This window comes from Bidens hawaiensis, unplaced genomic scaffold (genome assembly GCF_021521415.1).
Source record: "Bidens hawaiensis isolate Kalapana, Puna unplaced genomic scaffold, B.hawaiensis_p1.1 tig00016121_1, whole genome shotgun sequence".
Taxonomy (NCBI): Eukaryota; Viridiplantae; Streptophyta; class Magnoliopsida; order Asterales; family Asteraceae; genus Bidens; species Bidens hawaiensis.
The window spans coordinates 279542-285541 of record NW_027492466.1 but is presented as its reverse complement, the minus strand read 5'-3'; positions in this window follow the sequence as shown (position 1 = coordinate 285541).

Genomic DNA, 6000 nt, shown 5'->3' with positions numbered 1-6000 from the left:
AGTGTATTGCGAAAAGAGTACAACACAAAATGGAAGATGATCACACCACAAAGGCCGAAGAGATATATAAGCAAAAAGGAGATCGATCCGATCACCAACAGGCCAAAAGTTATTTTGAAGTACATGCCACCACTCACAATGAAGAAGATTCCTCTTAGAAAGATGAAGCAGGACTTCTACAAATCATTCAGGCATTGGTACTATGATGGAAGACTGCATGAGGCAGTTATTGTGCTCAATGACTATGGAAACTGGAGCACAATTCGTATTTTTGATCCACTGTGGCTCACAAATTTGTCAAGGGAGGATGTCTATACGTTGTACAAGACAGAGATTCTTTATGCTCCTGAAGACATAGAGCAAGCGTTAACGTACAGAAATGTCATTAGGATTTGCTTTGCCTATGACATACATGCAGGATCAAATTGGAAAGAACAACAGAAGAAGTATGCCCAAGAAACTAAAGATTAATTGTCATGTCTTTCGTTTATCTTGTTTCTTGTTGTAATTCAAAGTTAAATCTTCTGATTGTAATTGTTTTGAATTGAATGAAATATGATTTGGAATATTGTGATAGATTATGCTTTAATGTCAATTTTACAAATCTAATACAATTGTGCTTAAATGTTAATCCAAAATTCCAATTGACAGCGTCTCAGGATATGCGGAACCTATGGTAAGTCTGACTGACTGTACCATTTGATCAAGAGAGAACTCCATGAAGAAAGGAGTTTGTGGATGCAACGTATGCACCACTAGTTTTGAGAAAAGAGAGAGTGAGATAACTCCAAGGGGGAGTTACGATCGAGCAAGAGAACTCGATTGGTTACAGGCAAATAGAACTGGCTCCAAGGGGGAGTTTGTTAGGACATGAAATGTCACATGTATGTCCCCAGTTCTATCAGGTTGGTTCAACATGAAACCAACGATCGTGAAACCAAGTTAACGTACTGAAAATGTCAAACGAAGCTGATTCGATCGAATCAGTGAGTGATTCGATCGAACCAGATCTCATTCGATCGAACCAGATCTCATTCGATCGAATGAGTATCTCATTTGACCGAATGAGTCTTCGGTATATAAACGTTACTTGGGAAATTTCACATGGGGAGCACAGATTACACACTCACGAACCAGCAGCCTACAGAAACTCTCTCTACTGTTCTTCGTGTTCTTGGTCGTTTCCTCCAATCCTAGGCGTCAAACCCCTTTAGGAATCGTACCTACGTGCCCGTTGATCACCACCGAATCGCCGTGTTAGAGGATTCCGCACTCTAACACGTTGCCCCGTGAATCGTTGGGAAACCGAGTCCCGAATCGGTCCTACAACCTCACATTCATGCAATGTATTGAGAGATCTCAACGTCCTCTTAAAGTATTGGATCACATCATATCTTTTCACCACGAACACTTTTAACTGTTCATCATATAGCCAACAGATAATTCCTTTCTTTGATTCAGCATAGCCTTTGATATTATAACTTTTCTTGAACATGGTTGGAACAGCAGGCTTCTTAGTTTTGATAAACCAATGAGCATAGCCTTCCTTCCATCTAGGCTGCTCCTCCCATTCTGTATCATCACCTGCTGTGTCTTGACATACATCTGACTTTTCAACTTCAGGGATCTCGTGTTCAACATTCTCCTCAACTATTTCACCCTCTTCAACATCATCTTCAATCACTATTTCAGCACCAGTCTTTTCAATCTCCTCAATTGGCAGCACATCATCATCAAACAACACATCATCACTAAACATATCATCATCTAATTCTTTCAAAGCATCAATCACATCATCTCCCATTTCTTCATCATCAACCATCACCACCTCATCACCACCAGAACTGCCAGCCGCACCTGCAGACTCCCCCTGAGCTGTGGAAGTCCCAAGAGCTTGAGTAGTTCTTGGCAACTCACCACCTGCACCTTTCGATGCATTGGGATCATCGTCTCTATCATTTCTCTTCTTTGTCCTTAACTCGTCGCCTTTACAGCTTGTCTCCCCCTGAGATGCCAAGAACTCCTTCATAGCATCTATAATTTTCCCATGTTCAATCAGGAGGGACGACTGTAGTTGATTTTCTGCTACTAGGCGCTGAATAGCCTGGGTCTGGATAAGATTGATTCTGGATTGCTCTGCCACGACCCACTCAAGTGCAGCTATTCTCTCCGAGTCTGATAGGGTTGCATCAAAATCGAACCTCACGTGAGATATGTCTTCAGTATACTGAGGAGGGATTTCGAATGAAATCGGGACATGAGAAGCAGTTGTGGACGTAACCGCAGGTGGTATCGTGACCGACAACCCTGCAGTTGCAACGACTGTCGACTCAACAAATTGTGCAACAACCTCCGACGGAGTAAGCGTTGGAGGCGGCAACGATACGATATCTGGAGTTGTCAGCTGGACTGTGATAGATGGGAGGCCAACAGATGATGTTGTAGCCACCACGGGTACATCGGTGGCGCTTAAACTTGTGACCTGTACTGATGTAGGAACAATCGACATACCTGACAGTGCGGGCGGAGCGAAACGTACAACTCTTGAAGTCTCTCCAGCTCCCATACCTGCACCTGTCCTTTCCCGTCTTGAACGTATAATCAACTTGTGAATATCCTCTTCTTCTTCTGACTCACTATCATCATCTGTCCTCTTTCTCTTCCCAAACGTCCTCTCTTGAGTCACCAACATCCTTCTCGCCTCATCCATAACATCATCAAGATCTGAGTCAGCCATCGTCGTAGCTGCTCTAGTAACACGCACAGTCGAGACACGGTCAACTGGGATCTGAACGTTCTCCTCTGGATCCACCCGATCCATATCGAAGAATCCTTGACTTCCCTTTGAGAATTAAATGACACTATCAAGTCCAAGTAACCAGATATAAAAGCATACAACTACATAAAAAGAAAACTTTTAACAATTAAAGTTTAAGGGATCAAATTTCAGTCTTTACAAGGGACTACTACGTTTTAGAAAAGATCCGAACAGGAATCATACTAATTACGTGACTGTCACATAGATCCGTGTTTAGCTGTATTATGACATAAAGAAATAGGTTGTAGGCAGGTAAATAACTTAAAATGGTTTTCATCATTTATGTGATACGAGTTAGGTTCAATTATGCCTCAAAATTTAAGTGGGCAACAACTCAGAGATTATGATGCCTCCTATCTATTCTCAAAGCGTATTTGGCTTTTCCCAAGTCACCCCGAATTGACTTCGACCCATATTGTCTGATTAAGTTTGTAAGTACTCTTCATCTGCTTCCCGTTCTCTTTCTTACTCCATGATTGAGAAGTCTTGACATTGTTAGCTCTAAAATGTTTCAATAACTCATAAGGTATTTTTTTTTTTTAACGATAAACATTTACAAAGACTTCAGAGTAGTAAACAACTGCAAGTCCCGAATCTGGATCACTGCAGTTTCTTGAAACGCTATCTTCACGGGAATCAGAACATTTATGGGCTCGTGTATGACTGGGTAATCGCTTTTCTGCCTATCGTTCGGAAAGATATATATGAAGACATGCAAAACTCTTAAGGAGTTTCCACGTAAAATCGAGTAGATTTAGTTTGTATCACATCTACTTTTACGCACCATAAAAAGTTACCATGACATACAATGACTGTTCTAAAGCCTTTTAGGCCTAATAACTTCACTAGTTAAGCACACAGAATCAGTATATGTATCATTTTCCAAGGTTGGATCAATTTTCTGTTAAAACATAGCAAATAGAACTTCTTACGAAGTAGTAGACTTGAAAAATAATTTCATTTCCCATAAAAAAATTTTAACCACCATCGCCCCGACCAAAACAAAGTCTTCAGGTAAACGGCTATCCCTAAGATCCAATGGATCAGCTGGACCGACCACATACTAGTATGTGTCCTTCTAACTAAGTATGATCGACTAATTTTAAGCGAAAGAATGAAAACACATCATAAACCGCCCCGGTCACTTTCAGTCATCTGGTTAATGGCTATCCGCATATTCTACAAGTAGAAATGAGGACCAAACATATCCTAAGACATGTCCTTCAAACTGAGGCAACCGACATAATTCTAAGCGATAGTGACGTTTTTTTTTTTTTTTTTTTTTAAACGAACATAAAAAGCATGGTTACTCGGGATTGATCATCCCATTCAGCTCAATAAGGTTTTGAAATCTTGTTTTGTCAAACGCTTTAGTATATAAATCAGCGAAATTATCAAGCGTATCCACCTTTTCAAGCACAATCAGTTTCTTCTCAACACAATCCCGTACAAAATGATGACGTATGTCAATATGTTTAGTTTTACTGTGCTTCACAGGATTGTTAGTTACTGAGATCCCGTATAAAATGATGACGTATAAAATGATGACATAATTCAGACTCCGATTCGCTCGCTTTTGTCATAAGGCATGATTCTTCCGTGGCCATTTCAGTCGACCTCATATCCATAATGTACGTATTCCTCTCACGTGGAGCCTTCATCACAATCTACTCCTCTGGTATCTGAAAACCAGGATGTAACACAATTGCTTCATTCTTTGTGAAGTGTACAGTGTACTCCTTATCACAAATCTGCGACACACTCAGCAGATTGTGCTTCAATTCTTCGACAAAGTTTACTTTTTCTAATGTCATCTTCCCGTTAGACACCGTTCCCATTCCTGTAATCTTTCCTCCACTTTCACCTGCAAAGCTCACTCTCCCTCCTTGAACAGGTTTCAAATCGTGTAACAAGTTTTTGTTACCCGTCATGTGCCGGGAACAGCCGCTATCCACAACCCAAAGATTATTGGCAGCCCTGTTCAACTGTTCCTGCACGATAAAGCAAACGATTAGAATCTAGGGACCCAAGACCAATTGGTCTTGGATCTATACATCCCAAACTTTGGCTTTCCAGAGTTAGTATCTGGATAATTCATGTAAGTCCTATTAGGATACCTCCTTGTAGATTGATTGTGAGGCCTTCCAAACCTTTGTGAATTGAAAGAATTATAGCTTGTGGTTTGGTTATTAGCAGTGTAAAACTGAGATTTGTTTCTATGAAAACCTGAATTAGTCACATTTTTGAATTTTGAATGGTTTTCATTTTTAGCAGTATGATAATTACTATTAGGCTTATTCTCAGTTTTAGTAGGCCTCACACCTCTGAATCGCTGCTTCAGAGGGCAATCTGCAACAAGATGTCCTAATTGATTACACCTAAAACAACACCTATGCTCAACTTTTTTATCAACCGGTGTTTAGATGTCGAGGCTTTATTACCGCCCGTTCGTCTCACATATGGTGGGACGTACGGGTTTAGTGGAGTACTCTTTTTATTCGTCTTATCTTTCTCTCCACCATTGGGTAATACCACCTCCTCTTTTGCCTTACCAGACTCGGATGACTTATCCGAATCCGATGAGACTGGACTTGGATCAGAAATTTGAACACTTGAAACAGGCGAACTTGTTTCGCCTCCACTAACATTTGGTTCTTTACAAGTTACTTTAACTGGTACTGTCTGAGCAACCTCAAAGTCAACAGATTTCTGAACACTAGGGTTAAAAGTGTAATTGTGATTATAAGGTGGTGGAACCTCATGATAACCGATTCCTCCTCTCTTAGAAGAGGAACCTTGATCACTAACAAGGTGATCAAGAATAGCAGAGGAATTTCTGAACTGCTCAAGTTTTCTATTCAATTCCACCACTTTCACCTGGTGATCAGCAATCTGTTTTTCTCTATCAGCGATTAGTTTGGTTTTTTCTTCCAAAACTTCATAGCTTAGATCAATCACTTCAATTTTTTCAGCAAATTTTGCTTTTAGACTTTTAATATCTTTTTCACAAGCTTTTATCTTTACTTTATAACTATTTTCTCTTGTTTTAGTATAGTGATGATCTTCTTTTAAAGTTTTAAACTCAGCATCCAAACTAACATACTGATCAGTTATAGTAGCTAATTGCTCAGACAAGTTTTCGCATTTAGAACAAGTAGGTTTAGAACATACCTCGGAGAGCT